Source organism: Dromaius novaehollandiae, unplaced genomic scaffold (genome assembly GCF_036370855.1).
Source record: "Dromaius novaehollandiae isolate bDroNov1 unplaced genomic scaffold, bDroNov1.hap1 HAP1_SCAFFOLD_30, whole genome shotgun sequence".
In the NCBI taxonomy this organism is placed as follows: domain Eukaryota; kingdom Metazoa; phylum Chordata; class Aves; order Casuariiformes; family Dromaiidae; genus Dromaius; species Dromaius novaehollandiae.
Genome location: NW_026991333.1, coordinates 4311746 through 4326304, shown reverse-complemented (window position 1 = coordinate 4326304; position 14559 = coordinate 4311746). Strand labels below are relative to the sequence as shown.

The 14559-nt window shown below is 55.3% G+C and overlaps 1 protein-coding gene and 1 long non-coding RNA gene across 2 annotated transcripts in view; both read right to left on the bottom strand.

Moving 5' to 3' along the window:
* The window catches only part of LOC135325871 (PIN2/TERF1-interacting telomerase inhibitor 1-like), a 266502-nt gene that overhangs the window by 24519 nt on the left and 227424 nt on the right, over positions 1-14559 (bottom strand). The window lies entirely within an intron of this gene.
* LOC135325838 (uncharacterized) lies at positions 540-1895 on the bottom strand. Its single transcript, XR_010386582.1, has 3 exons — positions 1477-1895; positions 1308-1372; positions 540-656 (listed from the first exon to the last, which is right to left on the bottom strand). It is a non-coding gene; the product is annotated as an uncharacterized LOC135325838 (long non-coding RNA).

Genomic DNA, 14559 nt, shown 5'->3' with positions numbered 1-14559 from the left:
CGAGGAGCACAAACAGCTTCCTGCAGGCCAGGAGAGGGTTAAGACAGCGGAGGGGAGAAATCTGTCTCATCTGTTTCCAGACATCACCTGCAGATGCCACCAGGCCAGCAACTGGCACCCTGCATCATGCTGGGCACACCACCCCCCTGCCCCGTTCCTGGGCCTCAGCTTAAGGGCCCAAGCATCTCGGCTCTGCTCTTCATCTCCCTACTGAGCCCAGAAACAACCACCACCTCCGCAACCCCGGGAGAAGGGATCCTGAGCTGTGTCCGTGTTGAGAAGGGAGAAGCTGATGGATGCCTTGGGACCGCCAGCCTGGGCGTCCCACCCCCCGCACACCAGCCCTGGCACGCCGAGCCCCACGCGGCAACTCACTGCAGCCAAAAAGTGATGCCCTGCCTCTTTGCCACCAGCTGCTCCTCCTGCAGGTCAAGGCACAGCAGGACACGTGTTGGTGTGGGCAAGACTGCTGGGCCTTGGGGGCTCAGACCCCCACCCTCATCCCCACTGAGACCAGTGCCCCCAAAGGCAACGGGTGCCCTGCACACCCTTTCTTCCCCAAGGCCCACGTCGGGCTTGTCCGTCCTACCAGCTTCACAGCCACCATCTCCCGCATAAGTGACGTGGACAGCCTGGCCGCCTGCTCCGTCTTCCCCCTGTTGTGGGCACCACAGGCAGTTGGGGTGTGAGGAGCGAGCTCGGCCGGCATTGGGACCACCAGATGGGCAACAGGGACCCGGGGTGCTGGACAGGCTCTGCTGGGGCTGAGGCAAGGCACCCCAGGCTCCCAGCATCAAAAACACCCTTCCCTCTACTCCCTTCCCACGTCAGGCTCGGAGGGCATTTAGGAGAGGCTTGGAGCTCTTCAGAGCTGTTCAGAGCTGCTTCACAGAGCCAACCAGTGTGCGGGTTGTTTGTTTGTTTTCTCTCCATCAGGTACTTTGGAAAAGGCACTGGGCCCTTCCGAGAAGGTTTGGAGGACTCGAAGGGAGGCTGAAAGCTGTTGCAGAGCCCCTTAGGGCTGCCCAGAGCTGTTCAGCACTCGGCAGAGGATTTTAGAGCTTGTGCAAGTGGTCGACCGCTGTTCAGGGAAGGTCTGAAGCCACGCAGAGGCTGTTGGGAGTGCTCCAGAGGCATTCTAGTGGGGTTGGGAGCAGCTTAGATGTCATCGGAGGAGGATGAGATCAGGGGCTCTGTTGTCCGGGATTGGCACAGCCCTTCCCAAGCTGGGACTGGGGACACAGAGACCTGGGAGCTGCACAGAGCCCCACCCCACAGGTTGGGCGCGGGGGCCTGTCCCCACTCACCCCACTGTCTGCCCTTGGAGGCCCTCGCGTCTCTCCCGGAGGCACTCGCGTTCTTTCCTCAGCACCTGGACGAAGGAAGGGCCCTGCTCAGTAGTCCACGCCAAGCCCACCGTGAGGGGGCTTTCCCCACACAAAGACCTCGTCCCGCCTTGCTTCCTACGCCTAGTACCTTCTCGATCTCAGCCTGCTCCCGCAGGGCCTCTGCCAGCTTGGCTGCTGACTGCTTCTCCTGCAAAGCAACCGGGCCACGTTGCAAAGAGCCCAGGTGGGACTGGCGATGCCCAGTCAGTCTGCAGGGCGCTGCGAGGCCAGCCGGGGCCAGGGAGGCAGGGACACAGGCGTCCTTGGGGGCTGGCACCACACCCAGCAGCTCTGCCCACCTAAGCGGTGTTTTCACGGGGGTTACAGACCTGGTGGAGCTCCTTCCGGGCCGCGTCTCCCTCGGCCTTCACCTCCGTCAGCTCTGCCTGGGAGAGAAGAGGCAGTGGGAGCATCTCGGTGGGGGGAGCTGGAGGACCCCCAGGGACCAGTGTGGGCTCTAGGCCCAGGGCCCTGGCTGAGACTGGGCGTCCCCAAACCACGCAGTCCCCCCACCCCTCTCAGGGTCCCTGTCACACAGGTCTCCGGACAGCCGGCAGCATTACCCAAACCACCTTGTTCCCCCACAGCTCTTCTGGGGAGCCTGCAGACCCACATCAGGGTCCTCCCGCCACCCCAGCCGCCCCGTGGGTACCGCAACATGCCCATCTCTGCCCCTCTGTCCCCGTGCCTGTCAGAGGCACCAGAGGGGCAGGCCTGGGGGAGCCAGCTGGACAGCGGAGCATCTGCCTCACCTGGAGCTGCGGGAGGACTTCTTTGGTCCTCTCCAGCTGCTGGGAGCTCTGGGCATGCTGCGCTGCCAAGGCCAAGTGCTGTGGAGATGAACCGGGGGTGAGGGCCAAGCGCGAGGGGGTCGTGGGGCAGCCAGAGGGGTGTCCGAGGGGGTGTTGGCACGGGGCTCTCGGTACCTCGGTGGTGAGCTCCTGCAGGGTGGTGCGGAGCTCCTCTTTCTCCTGCTCCTGCAGGGATGGGGACAGTGCTGGGGAGCAGGCCTTGGAGCCCCCCGTGCACACACCCGGGCATCCCCAGCACCTACCAAGCCCCGGAGCTGCTCCTGCATTGCAGCTGTCTCCTGCTCGCTCTCCTTCAGGCAGCTCAAGAGGGTGCTGAGCTCTTCCCTCAGCCCCACGTCGGGCTCCTCAGCCCCCTCCCAGGAGCGCTGCAGCCTGCAGGGTTGAGGAGAGGGGAGGCTGCTGAGTGCAGACCCCCAGGGCAGAGATCAGGCACCCAGGCAGGCGGGTAGCACCCAGAGCCCTCCGGGACGGGTGGCAGGGCCCGCCCCCCACCTCCACCCAGCCCCGCAGGGCCCCCATCGAGGGCCAAGGCGTGCAGGGGCTGCAGACAGCCTCCGGGACCCGAGTCTCAGCCCCGAGCCGGATGGAGCCATGCCCACCCGTCCATCCCTTCTTCCAACGCGCTGCTAGCTGCTCGCAGGACGCCACAAGCCTGCTCCTGCTCCAGCAGCTTCTCCAGCAGGTCCCGGCGTTCATCCTGGTGCCGCCGCAAGCAGAGCTGCAAGTCCTCCAGCTCCATGGGCACAGGCATGCACTGCAGGCCGAGGGGCCGGCAGCTCCTCTGGGCCAAAGGCGCTTCACCCCCTCAGCCCGAGAGAGCCCTTCTCCCAGGGGCCGCAGGCAGCTCGGTGTCCCGAATGCCAAGGATGCTGCTCTGCCCCACTGTGAGGTCGCCCCAGCCCGCCCCGCCTTGCCCTGCCCCAGGCTGCTGTGACACGGCTGCTCTTCTCTGACCTCACTGCTCCTCTCTGGCAGCACCGCTGTGGGGCTGCTGGAGCCCGAGGGGGACCCGGGGGTTGCAGAGGCCTCAGCCCCGCCCAGGGCTGTCTAGACACGGCCACCTCGACACCAGCCCGCAGGGACGTGCATTGGTGAGGGCAAGACTGCTGGGCTTTGGGGGCTCAGACCCCCACCCTCATCCCCACGGAGAGCTTGTGTAGAGAACTGGTACTAAATGCAATGTTGTCTCGACATTGCTGCTGCTGCTGCAGAGCTGCTACTGCCAAGGCGCGTCGGGCAATGCTGCACCGGCGTCCCCGGGAGCCATCCACGAGGTAAACAGCCTCGTGCACCTGCATGGGGGAAAAAGGGTGCGAAAAGGGCAGAAGGTCGCCTCTAGGGGAACAGCATGTCTGGCACGAACTGCACATACACATTTGCCATCTGCACATGAGCAGGAGACCCCCCAGATGCCCCAGCCCGTTTCTGGAAGGTTCCGAGAGGGCGGACTGCGCATGACAGTTAATCTGCATGGGAAGCGAGGAAGCACCTCCCAGAGGTGGGGCAAGAACCTATAAAAACTGCAGACTGTGTGAATGGCGGGGGGCTTGCTTGTAACGACTGAAGATCTCGGGCAGAGTCAGCAGAACACCATGGGACTCGGAGTGGCGGTAGCTAGTTTCTTTTCTCCTTTTCCAACTTTCTCTGTCTTTTCCCCTTACCCTTGTTCCCCTCTCCTCTTTGCCTTTCCCCACCTTTTCTCCCCACTCCGTTGAAAATAAAGGTAAAAGGTTGTACGACATTTGACCGGTTTTAGGGTCTTAATCTCGTCCTTGGGATCATAACGAAACCTTCCCGATATTGGATCGAGACAACAGTCACATGCTTGAGGGCTGCCATTCAGAGGGAGCTCAGCCGGGAGGAGGAATGGGCTGTCAGGAACCTTGTTAAATTCAGAAGGACAAATGCCAGGCCCTGCACCTCGGAGAGACCAACACCCTGGAGCGATACACACTGGGGAGTCCCTGGCTGGGCAGGACCTCTGAGGAGAAGGACCTGGGAGTCTCTGTGGGCAGCAAACTGAACATGAGCCAGCAGCATTCCTTGGCAGACATGGAGGCCACGGCATCCTGGCCTGCATGAACCTGAACAAAGCCAGGAGATCAGTGGAAGTAATTATCCCCCTCTGCTCAGGCTTCTTAGAGCACATCTAGATCCTGCATCCAGTTGGGGCCCCGTGCAGAAGAATGCTGTTGATCACTCTGAGTGATTTCAGTGGCCAGACCCCAAGGTGCTTGGGGACTGGAGCACTTGCCCTGGGAGGAAAGGCTGAGGGAACGGGGCTTGTGCAGCCTGGAGAAGGGAAGGCTTTTGGGGTGACTCATAGCAGCTTCCCAACTCAAGGTGGCCACCCATAGTGAACCAGCCTTTTACAGGGATTCATGGCAGCAGAATGAGAGGAAATGGTTAAAAACTAAGATGGGATAGCAGGGAGAAAAATCAGTGAGGATAATGAAGCATTTGAAGAGGTTATGGCCTCTCTGTTCTTGGAGGCTTTCAGGACACTGTTGGACAAAGCCCAGAGGAACTGTAGTGTGACTTCAGTGTTGATCCCGATGGGAGCAGGAGGTTGGACTAGAGACCTCCTAAGGTCACTTCCAACTGACATGGATGGGTGATTCTGGCATCTCTGGTGATAGCTACTGTGACTCCTGCACTCCTGAATTCCTTTTCTGCATGTGTTTTAGCACCACGCATGGCATCCCCAGAGCCAGGCCTTCCTCGTGATGCGAGGTTACCTCTTTTTAATTATGGATGACTGCTTGTCCTCCTCACCATCTACACCACCTGTAACCACAACATGATGTCAAATGAGTGTGACGTATGCAGAATGTCATGGCATGAGGCTGACTGCATTCTAACAGGCCTAAGGTATTCTGCAGATCCTGTAAAATCCAGAAGGATTGGAAGATCCATTAAACAACCTAGGCACACATTTGTAAGCTTGACTTTGTCAGTGTGGGAGGCTGAGGGAGCTGGGTTTGTTCAGCCTGGAAAAGAGGAGGCTTTGGGAAGACCTAGGGTTTGCCTGCCCATACCTACCAGGAGGTGATCAAGAAGATGGAGCCAACCTCTTCACCATTGTGCACCATGGGAGGAGGAGGCCCAGGATGAGGCATTAGCTGAAACAGGAGAGGTTCAGGCTGGGGATAAGCAAAAACGTTTTACCCATCCAAAGAGTGAAGCACTGGGGCAGGTTGCCCAGAGAGGTTGTGCCACCTCCATCCTCAGAGGTTTTCAAGTCCTAAATGACTAAAGCCCTCAGCAACCTGCTTGGAGCTGACAGCTGAGCCTGCTGTGAGAAGCACGTTGGGCTAGAGACAACCGGAGGTCCCTTCCAGCCTGAATGGTTTGGCATTTCCTTCCACCCTGGGTCTTCCCTTGTTGACCTTAGGGAAAACATTCAGCTTCCCCATGGCTATTGAAGTATGTCAGACAAAAATAAGATTAGATTAACTGCATGTTTCTTGCTCTGCTCTGGCCAGAGCAGTTCAGATTCAAGGCTGCTTGGCAGGTAACCCCAGGTGGCCCTGACTTTTCATTGGCTTCACCTTTTATTGCATTTTTCACTCCTTTCCACCTTACAAGGCCTTTTCTTCTATCATCTTTATCTCCTCCCATGCAACCAGCACACCTCTGTTTACCCTGTACCCATTGACCCTGGTCTTGCTTGCTTTGTACCTGCCCTTGGCTTCTCTGAGATGGCTGCCATGCTCATTTCAACCGTTTCCAGCAGTTCCTTTAAAACAGTACAGTTTTTATTGTTTCCAGTGACCTGCAGTTGGTGATGCTGTTATCCTGTCAGAGGCATGGCAAATTAGGATGAGCCATCTGCACACACACATTCACAGCTGACACAGAGGAGCTTGAGCTGAGAGGGACTTTGAGAAGCTTGGAGATGAGGCCAAGAGAAACCTCCTGAAGTTGTGCAAGGAGAAGTGGTAGGTCCTGCCTTGGGGGAGTGACGCTGAGGAGAAGGGCCTGGACATCATGAGGGATGCCATATGAGCCCGTGGTGCATGCTCACCACAGATCAGGCCAGCTGCATGTGGGGCTGCATTAGGAAGCGTGTGGCCCCCCAGACAAGGACAGTTATTATCCCCCTCCACCCAGCACTGGGGTGGCCACATCTGGAATCATGTGTCCCAGTGTGGTGCACACGGTGCTGGAGGAATGGGGAGGACCTGAAGAGGGTCCAGAGGAGGTCTGCCAAGGTGGGGGTTTGGGTCATGCAGCACATGAGCTGTACAGGGCTGTACTGGCCTACATTATCCTGGTGAAGTGGAGGCTAAGGGCAATAGAGTAGCAGCCCATGAGTGCTTGAAGGGTGGTTTCAGAGATGGTGGCCCTTTTCTTGGTAGTGGAAAGCAGCACTAGAAGGGAAAAAGCCACAGTCTTCAGCTTGAGAGGTTCAGACCAGGCATTATAGAAATAAATATCACTTGAAGGGTAGTGCTGTGGTGCAACAGGTCAGGCAGAGGGAGCCTGTGGTGAGCCCCTGGCTTTGTGATTGAAGGAAAAGCAAGGGAGGGTCCAGAGACATCAGTAAAGGTGGGCAGATCCCTGGGTGAGAGCAAGGAGGGGAAGCAGGCTGGGTGTCTACTGGCTGCAGTGGAGCAGGCATAGGCATGGGACAGTGTAGGACAGCCTGGGGTGGAGATGGCCATGGGCACTGCCAAGGCTGAAAGCTTCCGACAGGACTGAGATCTTTGTCCTCTTGGCTATGGCTCCTGTATCTGCCACTGAGGCCTGCCAGAAGACACCATGTCCTTGCAGCACCCTGGCCTGGTTTCCTCCTGTCTCATTGTCCCTCACTCAGCATTGTACACCCCCACCCTCACACTGTGCTTAGGAAGAGACCTGAGCAAAGCAGGTGGGAAACGATCACCCTACTCAGGGCTGGGTGTCAGTGCTTGGCCAGGTGGTATGATAAAAAACACCTAGGTTGACTTGGCATCAGAGCCACCTGCACATTTCCTTTGCCTACCTGTAACAACTGCCTCCAGCTTTCTGCTCTCATCAGCCCCTGGAGAGGCCCTGTGAGTAATGGCCCTCAGGGGGACCCATTAATGCTCCAAGGAACTTTGGGATTTGCTTCTGAATGCAACTTCTTGAGAGGTTGCTTCACTCTCCTCTCAGAATCTGAGGTTCATGGACTCACCACTAAATACTCCTGAGGGGTCATTGCAATGCAAAATGCCCTGATGAGCTCCTAATTATGCCCATAATTTCCTTCAGTTCTTCAGATCTGGAGTGGATAATTGGAGAGGTTTCAGGAGTGTCTTTACAAGAGGAAGAAGCATCAAAAAAAAAAAAAAAAAAAAAAGACAAAGGATTCTGCTTTTAAAGTTTTCCTTACTGTACAGCTTACAGAACAAGTGATATCCACGTTCTCTGATTCGTAGTGACTCAGAGGGTCTCCCAATGAATCCTGATGTGTGAGAAAAGCAGTATTTTTGACAGGAGACATGTACAAACAGCCTTCCTCCTCCCCTCCCCAGCCCTGCCATTTCTCTCTTCGGCCACTGGGGACCTACATCACTCTTGTAAAAATCAACCCTTTTTCCACTGGAGTCTGTAGCTGAGTGTTACAGCCTCTATGCACCAATTCCCACCTGCTTTCCTTCGAGAACTAGCTCCAAAGAGACATAGGAGGATAATTCTGAGCTGTGATCAAAACAACAAAACATGATACATTTGAATGAAAAATAAAATACACTCCTTAACTGCATGCTAAGTCCGAGGTGCCTCCAGTGATGTTCACTTTCCACAAGGAATAACCTTGCTAGAACGATTTTTGACAGCTAGACAGGAAAGGAGAGATAGCAACACAATTCAGGAGTTGTCTAAAGAAACAATGAGACTTCTGGAAGAGGAGGCAAGATGAACTATCTGAGTGATTGAAGAGTAAGAGCAGGAGGAGAAATGGAAAACTATGGAAAGTTGCTTTCTACACATAGTCTGATGCAAAGATGACTGTAGAAATGGTCAGTTTAATCAGGGCATGGGGAAAGATGTGAAAGATTGGTGAGGTTAAAAGCACAGTAGAACAGACAGAGCAGTGAGAATGCAAGTTTGAGGGAGACCAATATTTCTTCTCCTGGGATTCATACCCTTCCTGAAGATTTCCAGTAGTTCCTCAAAGGAAAACATGGACAATTTATTAAAATTATTGAATTATTTCAGCTGAGGAAAAGGTGCTCATATTTTTAACACATTTTTAAACAGTCCTTCACCTTTCCAGGCAGAGCTCAGGTGTCTAACCACAAGCATGCAGTGGCACTTGGAGAGGCCCTGGTGTATGTGAGGTACTTGCCTGGGCCTGGCAGCTCTCAGAGTTGACCTGCGGGAGACCAGAGCCCCTCTGAGCTGCAGATGGAGGCTGGGCAGAGGGGACCAAGGCACCTACAACGACACCACGTGTCCGTGTCCCTGTCACTGCACACTGCATCTCACCCTGGGTCTGGAAATCACTTTCCTTTACAAAGCACACAGACACACACACACACACTCACTCACTCACAGAATCCGCCCCAAACACCAACAAGGAGGAGTACAAGAACATAAAGACTGTTAAAAGCTGAAAAGTGTAAAAAATAATTCTTTGCTTTTTAATTTCTTCTTTGTTTCAATTTTATTGTCATTTTCTAAACATTTCTGTTATAATCAGGCCTACAGCATGATAAAAGACAACACCAAGTCCAGGGCTCACCAAAACCACTCCCTGCCCAGGGCTCTCCATGCCACTCCTCACTCGTTCCAAAGAGCCAGGCACACTCTGAGGGCTCAGGCTCTCTTGACCAGCAGTGGAAAACAGGGTGACTGGCTTCAATGAAATGAAATATTTTTGCATGGCCAAATTGGCACCAATCTCAACACACCTGTGTTGCAGTGCTGTTTTAAAGGAGGCCCTAAAACATCTAGCCACACTCCCGGCACGGTCAATGAAGTGTAACTGCTTTTAGGCAGCAACAGAGAGGAGGCTGATCTCACCCAATGCCAGACCCCTTCAAGGCAGATGTCTCTGCCTAATCCAGCTGCCTGCACTTCCCTTTCTAGGCAATAGAGAGAAATAAGGTGTCTCCCTGAGAGGTCTTGAGAGACTTCTGCTGGTGACCAGCTGATGCTCCAGAAAGGTTCCTGTAGGTCCAGGATCACATTTCCCAGCACTGCCTGGGAACACAGAGACCCCAGGGCATCTCGAGCAGCAGTAGCCTCTCTAGGTGCCCCAATTAATAAAGGCCTGAATGTAAACTTTTAGTCAAAAGTCCAAACCTATTCAAAGAAGAACTCTATGCAATAACTGAGAAAAGCCTTCCTTTCCAGAACTTCAAATGCTATTTGTCAATTCTCATGTTGTTTTTCCTTTCTTTTTTATTGGCAGCACCATGTCCATGCACTACAGTAGTTACTTCCTCTGTTTGAGTATATACATATGTATGTACAGTTATTCATCACGCCCTATTTGCTACCCGCACTTTGAATGGGGAAGTTTTCTGCTGAGGAACAACTCTATTTCAATTGACGTACTTCTCTCTCTTCTGCCTCTCTGCCCTGTCTTCTTCCTCGGCTTAGTCTGTCTTTACAGAGCTCTCCCTAGAAACATGAACTGTGATTGAATGACCGCACATAGGATGGACGAGACCTCTGGACGTCATGTCCCCCCAGTCCCACCTCCCTCCTCCATGCAGAGGGAACTAAATGAGCTTGCTCAGGGGCTCATTCCAATTGCACATAGTCCACAAAGGCTCTGAAAGTGCACTTCACCCCATGTCCCAGACCATTAATGAAGAAGTTCAACAGTGTTGCCTCCTGTGTTGATCGCGGAGGGATGCCACCAGTAACCAGCCACCAGTTTGGCCTCCTCATACCACTAATCACAGCCTTTGGGCCTGATGGACCAGCCAATCTTCTGCCTGCTTTATGGTTCATGTATCAAGTGCAGATCCCAACAGTTTGGCTGCAGGTAGAACATGGACGACTGTGTCAAAGGCCTTGCCAATATGAGGGCACACAAATTCCCCTGCTTTCCCCTTGTGCCCACAGTCTTCTGGTACAAGGCAGTGAGGTTGGTCAGGCAGAGTTTCTATTTCCCTTTGCTCAGCCCATGCTGGCTCTGCCATTTGATGCCCTCCATGTGCTTGGAGATGGTTTCCAGAAGCATTTGCTCCATCACCTTCCCAGGGACTTGCATGATGCTGACCTGCATTCTTCCTCTTGCCCTTCTCTGGAAATGGGTGTGATGTCTGCCTTTTCCCAGATAGCAGGAACCTCCCTGCTTGCCCAGACATTTCAAAGACAATCAAGAGCAATGTCACACGGGCACTAGGAGCCTTGGGGATCAGGGGGGCCTGGGGGCAGATCTTACCAATAGTATGGAAGGTAGAAAAGACAAGGAGAGACTCATCTTTTTCCCTGTCCTTGTCACTATGTCCCCTGCCCCACTGAGCAGTGAGAGCACATTCTCCTTAGCTGCCTTCCTTGTGCTGCCAGCATGCTTACAAAAGCCCTCCTGGTTGCCCTCCCCACCCCTTGCGAGCTCCAGCTCCAACTCCAGCTCCAGCTGAACTTTAGCTTTCCTAGCTCCATCGCTGCACCCACAGGCAAGGTTTCTATCTGCCTCCTGGGCAGCCTCTTCCCTGTTTCCACCCTCCGGGAACTTCCTTCCTGTGGCTGAACTCCTAAGTCAGGGTGCCCCTGGTCATCCATGCGGTTCTCCTGCCAGGCCCTGCTTGACTCCCATCACATCACACTGGCTTGTTCCTGTGCTTTGAGGACGTTGTCCCTGAAGATCCAGGAGGGATCCATGGCCTCTCTGCCCTCCAGGACAGTCTCCTGTGCCAATTAACCTGGTTCTGGCCTAACAGCAGCACCGGCACAGGTGACTTCCAGGAACCTACACCAACCAATCAGGTACTGAGGCAGAAGTGACCTCACAAGCACAAACCCCAGCCATGTGCCTGCTCCTGGCCTGTCATGTTCTCTCACAGAAGTGACCCTCTCCTTGACTCCCAGCAGTGTGGGGAAGGTTGTTCTCTGGGGTTTGCTTGCTTCTACAATAGCTTCTCAGGAGCTAGGAGAGGGCCTCGGAGGTGGCAGTGCCCTGGCCCCAGGCACACAGCAGCACCTTCACTCTGCCAGCCATGGGACCTCTCTTTCCTCCCCCCAGGTCTCTGCTCTCCAAGCTGCTCTCCAACAGGGTGACAAGTGCCTGAGGTCTCCTTGCCCACACCCACAGGGCATGGTCCTGATGGATTCCCATGAGCACTGCCAGATGGTTGTCCCCAAGCGCCTGACCCGGGAAGCGTTTGCAGGAGGGAGACAATCGGTTATCACAGCCACAGGCAATGCAGTGCCATGAGGATCCCTCCAGGCCTGTTCTTCCAGCACCTCCTTGAATGACATGCTCGGGAGCAACAGGAAGGGCCAGGTCCCATCTGTGCCCATCCAGCCGGCTGCAGGGAGTCCCTGGGGTCCTGGTTTAGCTCAACAGAAGGAAATTCTCAGTGTAGCGGCAGGGCTGCCACTCACTGCTGCCTTCCACACTGGTCCCGGAGCTTTGAGGTCCCCGACTGAAACCTTTGTTTGAGTGCCCAGCAACTGCCCCTTGGCTGGAAGGGGTGTCTCCAACCCTGATGCCCTCTATGCCACAGGGGGTGACAGCAAAAGACCCGCCTTCCCCCAGGTACTGCTGTTCATGGAGGAAATGGCTCTGCCAGAGAGGGGGTAAATCCACCCATATTTGGAGATGTTTACCCCTGGGACTGCTGCCTTCATTCCCCCTCTTTGGAGTTGTTTCCACTTTCTTCCTCCACCTCTCCCACAGAAACTTCTTGGACTCTGTGGTGGGTGTCCTGAGCTCCTGTCATGAGCAATCGGAGGAGGCTGTACCCAGCCCTGTGGCTCAGGGACTGGGATCCTTGGCACCTGGGGAGGGTCCCTGCTCCTTGGCTTGCCCAGGCCTTTGCTGTGAGCTCTCATGCACACACTTACTCTTGCAGTGGGCTCCCCACGATGCCCAGATTATCGGCATGGCGTGTCCCTGGACTCAGCTCTTTCTCCAGAGGGATGATCCATGATGCAGGGGAGAAAATAGAGTGCAGTATAGACTGAGGAGTGACGAAGACACTGAGACACTGAAGAGTATAGAAAGCATCAGGTAGTTTATAGTCACCTGCCTGACATTCAGTCCTAATCCTTTCTCTTTCAAACCAAATGCAGGCTTCATCCCATAGCCACTGAAGCCAATGGGAAATGTTTTTTCCTTCTTTTTTTTTTTTTTTTTTTTTGCTTGCCCTCCCCCCAGTTGGTGTGAGTATGAGTCCTAATGCTTTAATTAAAAAGCTAGACTTGCAAAAAACATGTTTTATCACTAGAACATTATAATCCTAGCCATGCGCTTGGTGGTTGAGTAAAGAAATCATCTCTCTGGAGCTCTCTCCCTTGAGCAAGCCTGGGTACCTCTGGCTCCAGCCACTTGGCAACTGGCAGAAAGGCCTTTCTTGTTCTGATTGCTTTAAAATGTTGGCAGTCCCTGGGCACTCTGTTGATCATACCGCTCTCCCCAGCATTGGTAGTCTGTCAGTTCTGCCCTTTATTTTGCTTCTTTTTGGTGGAGACTGCAGGGTATTTCATCTGTCCCACTGCACTTGCCCTGCACTTGTCTGTACTCTTGCTGATACAACCCATGATAACGGAAGCTGTCTTTGCTACAAGAGAACCCTGTTGCCTTCTTGTCAACTTGTTGAGCACCAGCACACCCAGGTCCTTTCCTGCAAAGCTGCTCTCCAGCCAGTCCGCCCCAGCTTGCCCTGCTGCACAGGGTTCTTTCCTCCCAGGGACAGGACATGGCTGAACTCCCCAGGCCCCTTTCAGCCCGCATCACCAGGCTGTCGCTGCCCCTCTGCTGAGCAGCCCTGCCCTCCAGCATGTCAACCACTCACCCCAGTTGGGGATCGTTCATGAACGGGCTGAGAGTGCACTCCATCCCACCATCGAAAACATTCCTAAAGACAGAAGGCATTGGCTCCAGTACTGACTCTGAAGAACGTCACTGGTAACCATTAGTCACTTGGACTTTGTGCCACTGTCCTCCACCCTCCGAGCCAGGCAGCCTCCACCTAGTTTCCCCCACACTCCACTGCTTACTCCTCCGTCCTCACTCTCCCCAGTCTGGCTACAAAGGTGCTAGGGAAGACCCTGTCGAATCCAGACAGGGACCCAGATCCTCTTTCTTGTCCTTCTGGAAGATGGATGCAATGTTTCAGGGGGAGTTGGGGAGGGCAGGGGCCAGGCAGCAGCTGTGAGGCTGTTCCAGCTCCTGCTGCACTGCTGATCCCAGCGGTATGGGGAGAGGGGAGAGGAGATGGGGCAGTGAGGGGTGGGGCAAGTAAGCAGGGATGGGGGCAGGAGGGCAGTGGGGGCTGCAGTGAGGGGTGGTGGCCCGTGTTTCTGCAGCGCAGTGGCTGTTGTGTTCACCTCCCATGCAACAGTCCCACTCTGACCCCAGGCAGAAACAGGCCATTTCCCTGGTGCCCCTGCCACCCTCGCAGCAGGGTGGGGACATAGGAGGAGGGTGCTCTGCCTGTCCTGGTGCTCAGGGCAGCTCCCCGAGGCTGGCACAGCTTTGCCTGAGGGCCCTCTTGGTCCTCGGCCTCTGCTCTGGCATGGCTGGAGCAGGGACAAGAGCTGGTGAAGCAGGGCTGGGAGAGCTCGGGGAGCTTCTCTTTTGCAGTGGAGCAGTGAGGAGCATCGTGGCTCCCATCTGTGCCCTGTCCCTGCGCCTGCACATGGCCCCACTTCTGCTGTGCAAGCAGCGCACAGGGCAGGGTGCCTTCAGGGGTGGGGAAACACCCCCCAGCACAATATCCACAACAGCCCTTGGTGCCCCGTCCCCCACAGCCCTCCTGCTTTGACAGCCTCCCTCAGCGCCTGGGCCCTGCACAGCTCTGGCCATGTCCCGCGTGGGGTTGAGCACACAGCCATCCATCGGGATCTGCTGGGGTCTGGGCTGGGAGAGAGGCCGGGCAGGGCTGGCTGTTCCCCTTGATACAGGCCCTGAGCCCAGCAGGACAGAGCTGGCCACACAGGGAAATGCACCCATAAACCTGGGCTGTGCAGCCAGGGCTGGAAACAGCCCATGTGAGAGGCTGGTCTGGGAACGAATGCCTGGGGGCACCTTCCCCATCAGTCCGTGCAACCACGGGCACAGAGCGGCCTCCTCTCTTCTGTGCTAACATGTCTCGGCTCCCCTGCATGAGACCTGGCTCTGCACCACAAACCCCCCAGTGTGTGTCCTCACCCTGCCCGATCACACGGCTGAGCTAACATTGGCATTTCCCTCTCTTGGGCCCTTTCCA